Source organism: Rattus norvegicus, chromosome 6 (assembly GCF_021556685.1).
Source record: "Rattus norvegicus strain SHRSP/BbbUtx chromosome 6, alternate assembly SHRSP_T2T, whole genome shotgun sequence".
NCBI lineage: Eukaryota > Metazoa > Chordata > Mammalia > Rodentia > Muridae > Rattus > Rattus norvegicus.
The window spans coordinates 113252141-113264876 of NC_141539.1; the positions used below are offsets into that span (position 1 = coordinate 113252141).

The window sequence follows — 12736 nt, forward strand, 5'->3', positions numbered from 1 at the left end:
GAATCTCACCCATTACCAAGATCAGGTGCAACACAAGCTTGCCTCCAGGCACCACCGTGCCTATCTGGAGAACACAGCTCCTTTGTGTTCTCAGAAAACACTTCCAGGAAGGTTTCACCTCAGCCATGCTGCTCCCTCCATCGTCACCGCTCATCTCCTAACTCCGGATGACCGGCATCAACTTTCCCCACAGACCAGACCACTTCTCTTCTTGACTACAAAGCCAGAGTCACATGGCCAAAGCTCACAAGTTCTGCTGCTTACAGGAAGGGGCTGCAACATGGTCCCCTTGTTCTACCACAAGATCTCTGGCTTCCTCTTTCCCAACTCCTTCGCTGCCTAAGCTTGACTGTCATGGATCTGGCTCTGGGCATTGATCTTGACCTCAAACATCCATATGTCTATCTCCTATCCTGAAAGGGGTGTGCCACCCGGCCTGCTTTTAAGTTTTTCTACAACTCCAAATTGCTCTCTCTGACTGACCTTGAACTCAGAGATGTGCTTGGCTTTATCTCCTGGGATTGAAGGAATGTACCACGGTGCCTGGAACTAAAACTCCTCGGTTAGTAGTCCCTTGCCAAACCCTGACACTCTCTCAGTTCAGTTCCATAGGGTTAACTCAGGATTCACGTGTGTTTAATGTGCTGGTGCCCCTTTCATATTCAAACTCAATGTTTAACTTCTCTCCTTTGTAAGCTTGCTATGCATATTTCAAATAGTCTTCCTTAGATGTAGGCAGAGATCTACGTCTCTGATGGGCATTTCTGAGATCTCCTTCCTCAACGCCATGAATCTGTGTCCAAACCTTAGCCTCGTCCACATTCTTCCAACTAGGGCAAAAAGCAGCCATGTTCTCCACCAAAATACTACAAAAAATCAGTCCTCAGGCCCCATACTGAAGTTCTTCCCCACTGAAACCTCTTGGATAGCTCTGCCTGATTCAAATCCCTCTCAGGAACCAGGTCTTCATACTCCTACTGAGATAGCCCTCTGAGCCCAACTTAAAGCATTCCACTGCTTTCCAAGTCCAAAGATCCTCAATCCACAGTCTCCACGGAACTATGCTGGTGGGCTTTGATTATATGACTTCCACCTTTTCTTTCTTTCTTTGTTTCTTTCCTTCTTCCTTCCTTACTTCCTTCCTTTCTTTGTTTTCATTTTTTAAATGAATTGCCTTGAACTCAAGTCTTCCCGATTCAGTAGTGAGTACTGTAGAGAGTGAGTGACCTCTTCTTCAGCCTCGGTCAGCTCACTTCAACTTCTGAAAACCTTTCAGTATTCAGGGTTTAAAACCGAGATGGAGAGAAGTTAGGTCTTTCGAGTTTTTGTTTGTTTATGTGTTTGGTCTTTGTAAATTCCTGGGGTGGGTGGCTCAAACAAGCTAGGTAACTGGTTAAATTCGACAACCGGATGAGATAGGCAAACACATGAACGTCCAGCAAAAGTGAAGCAAACCCACACCCCACATAACTAAAGGAAAGTGTTGCCCGTGGTAAGTGATTGAGAAGGGAATGTTATTGGGTCTGAGAGGACAGTCGAGTGCACTCATTCCCAACACTCACAAGGTGGCTCAGAAACATCTGCTCTTCTAGGACCCAGCGGGTCCAAAGCCCTCTTCTAGCCTCCTAGAGCAGCAGGTCTGCATGTGGTTACAGAATACGTGGAGATAAAACACTGATATATACATACATACAATATATATTATATGTATATATTTGTACATCTCTATTACTTTTTGTTGCATGTAGCATAAGCTTGTGTCTGTTTCTGTTTACATGTGTTTGTGTGTGTGTCTGTGTTTGTGAAGCTACCACGACATGTGCATAAAGTCTGAGATTGTCTGTTGTCTTTGGCTCTCTGTCTGACCCTGCTGTCCTCTGGTAGTCAAGTCTGGCTGCAAGAGCCTTTACCCACTGTCACACCCATCAGTTTTACAGATCTACTTTTCTAATTGCGGCCTAGTAAAATTGCTGTTCTCTAGAGAACCACTGGACAGTGAGGGCTCATCGTGTTGTCCCCACCCCAAATGCTATGCTTTCCTCTGTGGAAAAGGAGAGTTGTTGGTCAGAACACAGATCCATTCCTTTTGTCCCATCCTCCAGCCCAGGTTTTGGTCTCTGCCTTTCTGTTTTTCCCACCATAATCATTTTAACCTTGTCCTCAGTAGGCTCTTTTGTCTCTCATTAGCATAGCAAGCCAGTGGGCTGTAAGGATTGCCCTTTTGTTTCTTTCTGTGTTGTATTTCATATTTTTCTTCCCAGTGTCCAGGATGGGGAGCAGAGGTCACCGGGTGACAACCATGGATAAAAATTCTTAAGGACTTCCTTGACGACTGGGATGCTCAAACCTGGCATCTTTCATTAGTTGCCTTGCCTGCCTGCTTTCCTCCCTCCTTCCTTCTCTGCAAGAAAGCAAGTCACTCTTGCTTTTGTGTGTGGGATTTTGCTAGCAGGCTTGACATCCCTTGGTGTGTTGTATCCTGGAATTGTAAGCCAGATACCCCCGCCTCCCTTGTAAATTGTGTATTGCTGGAATAGTTTAACCACAGCCACCGAAATGAAACTAGAACCAAGAGATAATGTTTAGTAGTGTGGGACTAGTCTTGGTACAGAAAAATAAGTGAGTTGTGCTAAGGGTTAGAGGTACCAAATATTTGAGTCTTCTTCAGGCACTATGATGCAGATTAGTAGGACTGAGGGGAAAGGAAGGTAGAACTAGAAATGCTTGCCCACAAGAAAAACTCCAGGGGTACAGTGTGTATTGTGTGCTTACCTCAGCAGTGGTGAAAAGACAAATCTCACAATGGCCAGGCTTGGCAATCACAAAGGTTCAGGTGGCTCTCACTAGTGTTTTTAGATGTCCTTTATGAAAACGAGCAAAACCGGCTGGAGAAGCAGGTCAGTTGTTCAGGGTATGGGCTGTTCTTGTGTAGTTTGGTTCCAGGCACTATAGCCAGTATCTGCTCACAGAGGAAAAGTTAATTTTCTCCAATGGAGTCTCACTGTTTACAAAACCACTCTTAAGGGAAGGCCCCACACCAGATGTAGGTAGCCAACACACATTGAACTCAGGACATTTGCAGGAAAAGTCAGTGCTTTCAACTAGGGAGCAATATCTCGAGCTCTGAAAACAATTTTTTGTTTCTTTTTCTTATTGTTTTGAGCATGTCCATCAATGTTGGTCGTGCTAGAGCAGCCAGCCTTGACGTCATCCAGGAGGTGGAATATGTGAAGGAGGAAGCCAAGATGGTGTACCAGCTTGAGTGCTTGCAGAAGACGCCCCCACCGGTACTCATCTTTGCAGAGAAGAAAGCAGATGTGGATGCCATTCACGAATACCTCCTGCTCAAAGGAGTTGAGGCTGTGGCCATTCATGGGGGCAAAGACCAGGAAGAGCGGACCAAGGCCATTGAGGCATTCCGGGAAGGCAAGAAGGACGTCTTAGTGGCCACGGATGTGGCCTCTAAAGGCCTAGACTTTCCTGCCATCCAGCACGTCATCAACTATGACATGCCTGAAGAAATCGAGAACTATGTGCACCGAATCGGCCGAACTGGGCGCTCGGGAAACACGGGCATCGCCACCACCTTTATCAACAAGGCCTGCGATGAGTCAGTGCTCATGGACCTCAAAGCCTTGTTGCTGGAGGTCAAGCAGAAGGTACCACCTGTTCCGCAAGTGCTGCACTGTGGGGATGAGTCCATGCTGGACATCGGAGGAGAACGGGGCTGCGCCTTCTGTGGAGGCCTTGGTCATCACTGACTTCCCCAAACTCGAAGCTATGCAGACTAAGCAGGTCAGCAACTGAAGAGTTAAATTTCAAAAAGTTAGTCATAAACAAGGTCCGGACTACCTAAGGGAGACTATAGGGCTTGCCGGACCATTTAGAGCTGAAGAGTTAAAATAAAAACTTCATAAAAACTGCAAAAGAACAGCAGATAAAGGGGCAGACAGAGCTGGCCTGAGATGTGCCCAGCCAAGCCTAAAAGCAAGGTCGAGGGATTGTTCCAGGGACCGGCAGCCACCATCTCCGCTGAGTCGGGGGCCATCCGGACGGACGGATGACTCCCTGCTCTACAGATAAAGATAAGACGTTCTCCTATATTGAGAACACCCCAGCCCGCATGTACTGCTTGCAGATGAGACCTTGTACCCATTTCCCTTGCTGATAACCACGTGAAACCCCCTAGCTTCTCCTATATAAACCCCTGCCTAAAGAGGCTCGAGGTCGATTCCTCTGTCTCCTGTGTGAGATACGTGTCGACCCGGGATCCCGCTAAGACCCGGGATCTCGTTAATAAAGCTACCTCCTGCTGTTACATCAAGAATGGCTCCTCGTGATTCCTGGGGGCACCCCATCCCACGATTGGAGCGAGAGACACGTCCCCCGTTTAGGGGTACGCTCTTTCAAAAGGAGCTGACTCCTCTTCAAGCCATGATGCTGCGAATGGCAGATCAGGAAATCCCCGAGGAAGGACGGGGAGTAGAGCAATTTTCAGAGGAACAGGATGAGCAAGACTCTAAAGATTCTGAAGTGGGGAAACAATCACAGAAGCAGGATAAAGAAGATTCCCACTCTGAGGGCACAACTGCTGCCTCTTCACAACACCAGGCTCCTCCACAGTCCATTCCTCCTCAGACACAAGCACCTCCCATGCCAGGACCACCAACTCTTCTACCTCCTGGACCACCTACAGGCACTCCTCCTGGGCCACCTCCAAGGGCTAGTGCATTCCTGAGACCACCTGGAATGCCAGGAATTCAAGGACCTCCTCCTGGTAGACCTCCTGGCTCTCCCCCAAGTCCTCCTCCAGGTCTACCCCCTCAGCCCCTCAAGGGTTCCTCCTGTACTTCCAGGGATAATCTTTTTTCCTCCAGAATTTTCTACTCTAGTCCCCACTAGGCTACTACTCTAGTCCCTGCCAAGGCTTCCTCCTGTACCTCCAGGGATCCCTCCTCATCCTGGGATGATTTGCCCATCCTTGGTGCCTCCTCTTGAACCTGCTCCACCTTCCCTTTACACGACAGGTCTCTTGCCCAACCCAGGGGTGGTGACTGCCCTGCCCAGCCTCATTCAGGGACCAAAGGCAGAAGGTGGAAGTGTAGTCACCATGGAGAAGAAAGCCACAGTGACCATCAGTGCCAAGCCCCAGATCACTAATCCCAAGGCAGACATCACACGGTTCGTGCCCACTGCACTGAGAGTGGGACGTGAGAATAAAGATGCTACTGTTTTCCAAAGAAGGTTGGAGGATGAGGCTGCTGTGCCCATTGCCAAAGCAGCCCCAAGATGGGGTCCCTCATTTCCTGCTTCAGCACAAACTAAGTACGATGCTTTGAAGCATTTATGAAAGAGATGGGAGGGCTGCTGTGACAGAGTCTCCTGCTTCTCTCCAGAGGACTGGATTGTGGAACAACAGACTCTTGCTAAACTTAGAGGGAAGAGCAATGTCCACTGTCAGGTGTTGTCCAAGTCCCGTTCCAGGAGCCTCCTAATGTTTGTCTGCTGGGATCCCCACACAACACGTTTCTTTATAATCTACCAGGACGTGAAGGAATGAACCCTCCCCACCTCTGTGCCCTTTGACACCACCATATCCTCCGTCTCATCCCCTCTCTATTTTGGGAATTCTATAGGGGAGGTCTTAGTTACTCGTTTTCACTCATGTGCAGTGTGGACTAGAGTAGAAAATTCTGGAGGAAAAAAGATTATTCCAACTTGACTTTTGTGATTGAGTTATTTTTAAAATTTTCCTGTAAATATTTTGTAATATTTTCCTCGTACTGAATGGATTGCAATATCCCTTACTAATTCAATGCTTGGTATGTGGGAAGAAATATACGAATCTGGGATTAAACATAATTTTCCAAAAGCTAAAGTCTTTGCGTGTTTTATAAAGAAATAAAATGTTGCATATCAAGATAAAAAATGCTTTCCCAAATAGATTTCAAATAAGACCTTACTTCAAATATAAATAGTTTAAAGGTAAATGATGTGCAATGATCCCTACTGGGAAACCCTGAGGGTGTCCCTCACAAAAGGCCTCCTGCACTGTGAGCAAAAGGGACTTATGAGACTCTAGCATGATTTAGAATAATGCATCTCATTTCCCACACTGTCCTGTTACTCCGGATGGGTGGTAGATCACATCCCACCCACCACCTCACACCACAAGCCAGATATGGCACCCGCTTGGATAATTCACCATCCTGTAGATCTGCTGCAGGCCAAAACCAATCCTCACTCCTTAAGTCTCCTGGCACAAGTACCCTGCAATCCCCTCACCCTCAACAGCAAATGGAACCCATAGCACTCATGAGTCCCTGTTCACAGACCCTATGGCGCTTCAGTGCTCTCGGGCTATCAGAGTGGAGGGTTGCATCTGAAACTACAAATTGGCCAGCAGAAGGAGAGCAGCAGAGGGCCTGAGGCTGCAGCAGGAGGAGCAAGAGAGGAAGGTGGGAGCCCTCTCAGAGATGGCATGCCAACAGCTGGAGAGGTTTGACCAGCTGAGGGAGCAGAAGCTGCAGAAGGACTTCCGGGGCTTCCAGGGCAGGATGGAGAAGGGTCGCAGAGAAGCCCTGGACCGTCAGAAGAAGCTGAAAGCTGAGCATGGCCTCAGAGCCAAGCTTCTCACCCTAAAGCTTGGAGAGGCTAAGCAGCAGCAGCACAAGAAGCAGGCAGAGTAGGAGCGGCTTCCTGAGGAGGAAGGCCAGATCTGTGTGCGTAGCCTGTACCCCCTGCAAGAGGAGGTCCTGTCTCAACCAGCAGCTGGAGGCCTCCTTTCAGCAGCACAGAGACCTCCTGAACGTGGACCTGTCTGCCTTCCAGAGCCGGGGCAAGCAGCTGTGCGGCTTCATCTCCGGACTCCTTCCCACCACCTTGGACACTGGCTATCCCACAGCAGAGAATCATGCTGAGGCTGAGGGAGCCCTGCAGGAAATGAGGGACCTCCTCATCCATTTAGAGCAGGAGATCTCCAGAGCCACCTAAGTGAAGGAGGAGGAGGAGGAGGAGGAGGCCTGCATCAAGCAACAGGAGTCACAGGGCCCTCAGCGCTCAAGGGCTCCTGCCCAGACCTCTGCCACCAGCCCAAGCCCAGCAGGGACTCAGGCGAAGAAAGACCTGCAGGTGCAGTTCCAGGATGGGACGATGCACTGGTACCAGCAACTTCAGGATGCTTCTGCCAAATGCGAGTTGGCCTTTGAGGACCTGAGCAGCAGCAAGGACAGTCAGGACAGAAGGATCAAGATGGACTTGCAGAAGGCAGCCACCATCCCAGTGAGCCAGATCTCCAGCAGCGCAGGTTCAAAGCTCAAGGAGGTCTTTGACAAACTCCATAGCCTGCTCTCTGGACAGCCTGTGCAATCTGGTGGGCCTCCCATGTCTGTCACTCTTAACCCTCAGGGGCTGGACCTTGTCCAGTACAAAGTGGCAGAGAAGTTCGACAAGCAAGGGGAGTTGAAGTGGCCTCTCACCCCAAAGCGCCTTTCCCCATTGCGGCCGTGGCCTCTGGGATCTGGATGCTCCACCCCAGAGTGGGAGACCTCATCCTCGATCAGCTCCACAGGCAGCATCCCTACTCCGTTTCTTTGTACCCAGCCTTTAAGGAAGCGATGGGTTTGACGATTATTAATGGAAGCTTGCCTACAAATTGACATATTCCAAGGTTGAGCAACATGACAATATTCTAAAACAGATGGCTGGGATGATTCATTTATCTGCCACAATCATCCCGTTCCAGCGGCCTGACAAAAGCAGGTCAGAACCTCACACTCATGGCTTACATTATGACTGGTGGTCATTGGCATAGGCCTTAAACTTGGAGCCTTTCCTGGATGTGATAGCCACTCTCCTGTTTGACGTCCTGGAGGTGTGTGGGACTGCCCTCGTGAAGCAGTACCAGGTCCGGTATGGAAGATGGTCCTTGTCACTAGAGAGGACTACTTGCCCAGAGTTAAAGCCATCCTGAGCTCAGGATAGATGGGATCTCTGATGCATCTGCAGCAGTTCTTGGACAAATGTCTGCAGCACAGGGAGTCCCTGTCCCCAGAGGTTTTCTGAAGTCATCATTCTGGAGTTCTTGATGTCCTTCTGAACACTATGTCTGAGGCCAGGGGTTAGGGGGTTAACAATAGAGCAACTGGTTTTGAAGTATCCTGTCAGGTTGAGAAATTCGTCTGTGTGTTTTTATTTACCTGTACCATGTGAATGAGGCTCTTATGCTTGACAGCGTTTGTCAGTCTCTTGGCAGGATAGTTAGTTCTAGAGGAGTCACAGACACATCCAGAACAGGCCTTTCCCATTTTCACAGGTATAAGGAGGGGAAAGAAGGGACCCTTGTCACTTCGCTGAACCCTTCCTCTCTAGTGTCCTTCAGGAGATGGCTGACAATTTGCTCGACTCTTAGCTTGCAGAAAGCCAAGGTGTGTCTGTCTTCTCCAAGGCCCCTGCCACTGGGCCCTGTTTCCAGTACTTAGGCCCAGTCCCTGTAGCCAAACACCAGCTGATCTTCCCACCCACTTTCATTTTCCTCCTTTTTTGCCTATATATTGATATTTCCTAAGTGCTTCCTCTAGGACCCCTTTGGGATGGCACTCCATGCTTCAACTTTTATGAGACCACTGAGTGGAGTCCCTTAAGTCAAGCTCGAGAGGATAATTCTTTTAGGCTCTCTTACCTGGAGGATAATTCATGATCCTCCAGATCTGCTTCAGACTGGTACTAATCCTCACTCCTTAAGTGTCCTGGCTTAAGTACCCTGCCAATCCCCTCACCCTCAACAGCAAATGGAACCCAGGGCACATGTGAGTCCCCGATCACAGACTCTATGGCACTTCAGTGCTCTCAGGCCTTCAGAGTGGAAGGATGCCTCTGAATGTACAAATTGGCCAGCAGAAGGAGAGCATCAGAGGGCCTGAGGTGGTTGCAGGAGGAGCAAGAGAGGACGGTGCATGCTCTGGATGTGTCTCTCAGGAGAGATCTATATCCAACCCCTTTCAGCATGCACTTTTTACCTTCATCAATCTTAACTAATTTCAGTGGCTGTATACCTATGGGCCACATGTGGGGCAGGCTCTGAATGGCCGTTCCTTAAGTCGCTACTCTAAACTTTACTTCCACATCTCCTCCTATTGACATTTTTTCCACTTTGAAGAAGGAGTGGGAGCATCCACATTTTGGTCATCCTTCTTCTTGAGCTTCCTGTGATCTATGGATTGCATCTTGGGCAATTCAAGCTTTTGGGCTAATATCCACTTATCAATGAGTGCATATCAAGTGTTTTTTTCTGTGATTGGGTAACCTCACTCAGGATGACATTTTCTAGTTCATTCCATTTGCCTATGAATTTCATGAAGTCGTTGTTCTTGATAGCTGAGTAACATTCCATTGTATAAATGTACCACATTTTTTTAATCCATTCCTCTGTTGAAGGGCATTTGGGTTCTTTCCAGGTTCTGGCTGTTATAAATAAGGTTGCTATGAACATAATGGAGCACGTGTCTTTGTTGTATGTGGAAGCATATTTTGGGTATATGCCCAGGAGTCATATAGCTGGGTCCTCAGATAGTGGAGTGTCCAACTTTCTGAGGAACCTCCAGACTGATTTCCAGAATGGTTGTACCAGTCTGCAATCCCACCAACAATGGACGAGTGTTCCTCTTTCTCCACATCCTCGCCAGCATCTGCTGTCACCTGAGTTTTTTATCTTAGCCATTCTCACTGGTGTGAGGTGGAATCTCAGGGTTCTTTTGATTTGCATTTCCCTGATGACTAAGGATGTTGAACATTTCTTTAGGTGCTTTTCTGCTTTCGATATTTCTCAGCTGAGGATGCTTTGTTTTGCTCTGTACCCCAATTTTTTTGGGGTTATTTGGTTCTCTGGAGTCTATCTTTTTGAGTTCTTTGTATATGTTGGATATTAGCCCTCTATCAGTTGTAGGATTGGTAAAGATCTTTTCCCAATCTGTAGGTTGCCATTTTGTCCTAATGACAGTATCTTTTACCTTACAGAAACTTTGCAGGTTTATAAGGTTCCATTTGTTGATTCTTGATCTTAGAGCGGAAGCCATTGTTGTTTTCAGGAAAATTTCCCCAGTGCCCATGTGTTTGAAACTCTTCCCCATTCTTTCTTCTATTAGTCTGAATGTGTCTGGTTTGATGTGGATGTCCTTGATCCACTTGGACTGAAACTTTGTACATGGTGATAAGATTGAATCGATTTGCTTCTTCTACATGCTCACCTCCAGTTAAACCAGCACCATTTGTGGAAAATGCTCTTTCTTTGAACCAGCACCATTTGTTGAAAATGTTCTTTCTTTGAACCAGCTCCATTTGTTATAATGCTATCTTTCTTCCATTGGATGGTTTTAGTATGTCCAATACAGAGGTCAATGCAAGCAGCAAATCAAGCAGCAAATCACTGAACTTAGAAGAGGACCCTGTTTAGGGAAATTAGAGGAAGGATTGAAAGAGCTGAAGGGCCTTGTAACCCTGTAAGAACAACAATGCCAACCAACCAAATCCTCCAGGGTCTAAACCACTATGGAAAGACTATACATGGGACTGACCCAGGGCTCCAACTGCATATGGAGCAGAGAATAGCCTTGTTGGGGCACCAGTGGAAGGGGAAGCCCTTGGTCCTGCCAAGGTTGAACCCCCATTGCAGGGGAATATCGGTAGGGTGGTAAGGGAGGTGGATGGGGGGAACACCCATATGGGGGAGGTATGGGGATGCCGGCTTATGCGGACAGGAAACTGGGAAAGGGAATAATATTTGAAATGTAAGTAAAGACATATATCTAATATATATATTTAAAAAAGGGGGGGTACGAGCCCTCTCAGAGATGGCATTCAGAGAGCTCAAGAGGTTTGACGAGCTGAAGGAGCAGAAGCTGCAGAAGGACTTCCGGTACTTACAGGAAGTGATGGAGAAGAGTAGCAGAGATGCCCTGGGCCATCAGGAGAAGCTGAAAGCTGAGCATGGCCGCAGAGCCAAGCTTCTCACCCTAAAGCTTGGAGAGGCAGAGCAGGAGCAGATTCTCGAGGAGGAAGGTAAGGTCCATGCCCTTCTCTGAGTCCTGAAGTGCAGAGATTGGAGAAGGGGGCCTCCAGGTTGTGGACAGCTTCTAGCCTGAGCAGGGTCAGAACAGGGTGGGCACTGGCCTGTGCTAGCAGAGAGGATTTTCCTTAACTTGTTGGATGCAGAGTTGCTGGCAGAGGTTTTAGGGAGCACAGAAAATCCTTTTGTCATCTGTGGCTTTGTAAGGGAAGGACTTCTTCATATCTCTCCATGGTAGACCCTGGATGAAAAGAGACATTGCATGGTTCTAAACACTTGTTGTCAGGGCAGAATGTGGATGCAATAATCCATTCCCCACCTCTGGAGGTGGGCCTAAGATTAAATACCTTTTGCAGGGAGGAATTTCTGGGAAGGGAATTTATTGGTTAAGCCTGATGGTCCTATGCAGAAAAGCATGCAGTCCCATCTGTCTGATGCTTATTTGGGACCATTTTCACGAGCCAAGGCTTTGATAATTGGGTAAAATGTCACACATCTGTCATTCTAGCCTTTGGGAAGCAGGCAAGACATGCCCTGATTTAAGATCATCCCTGCTAAGCAAGGAGGAGGCCAGTCCAGGCCACATGACTTCCTGTCTGTGTAGAAGATTCCTTTTTCCTGGCGGGGTTTCATGATGCCAAGTGGGACTATGCAGGCTGCTGTGGGATCAAACTAGCTGTGAACTCTGAACTAGAATACCAACCCAAATAATTAAAGTGATGGGAAATCGGAGACGGGTTGGAAGGATGGAGGGAAGGAAGAAATGACGTAATAATTTTTGTTTGCTTGTTCTTTTCAGGATAAGGTTTCTCTGTGGCTTTACTGCCATGAAACTCACAATGTAGGAGGTTGCCCTCAAACTCAGATCTACCTGCCTCCTGCCTCTGCCTCCTATGTGATAGGATTAAAGGCTTTTGGCTCTACCTCTGATGCCACTGTCACCACCACCACTGCATAGAAATATTTAAAATCAGTATCTCCCAAACAAGAGCATCATGGAGTTCCAATGCTAATACTGTGTTTTTCTTCAGGTAAGCTTTTCAGTTATGGCTGATAAATAAATACCAAATAGACTTTCTACAATCAGAGGGAAACTTCTTAAAGGCCCTAATGATTAGCGATATCAGAGCCTCATAAAACAACTGGAGAGTAGGCAAAATAGCCCCCAAAATTCATGTTAAAACAAGACAGTAATCATTCTACAAAACACTTCCCATCTTAGGGTTTCATAGTTTTTAAATCAGATTTATATAACGTATATATACATATACATTTTATACACACACACACATATATACACATATACATATAGAGATATTTGTACACTGTCTCTGTGTTCAAAAATACCAGAAGAGAACATCAAATATCATTATAAATGGTTGTGAGCCACCATATCGTGGATGGGATTTGAACTCAGGAACTCTGAAAGAGCAATCAGTGCTCTTAACCACTCAGCCATCTCTTTAGCTCATGGTTTTACTTCTTCATATCCCTCATTGGCCCCTATGCTAAAGGCGTGGTTTCCAGCCTGTGGTGCTATTGGAAGTGGGAACCTTTAGGATATAGAGCCTAGTTAGTGGAAGGATGTTAGAGCAATGGGAGGTTCTGTCCTTGAAGGAACACTTGGGCCTCTGACTCTTACTCATTCTCTCATGAAGTAGACAGCCTTCCTCC

The 12736-nt window shown here is 47.4% G+C and overlaps 2 pseudogenes; both read left to right on the forward strand.

Moving 5' to 3' along the window:
• Window positions 1-3164: 3164 nt before the first annotated feature.
• Ddx41-ps1 (DEAD-box helicase 41, pseudogene 1) lies at window positions 3165-3761 on the forward strand (annotated as a pseudogene).
• A 565-nt stretch (window positions 3762-4326) lies between these two features.
• Gle1-ps6 (GLE1 RNA export mediator, pseudogene 6) lies at window positions 4327-8064 on the forward strand (annotated as a pseudogene).
• Window positions 8065-12736: the final 4672 nt, after the last annotated feature.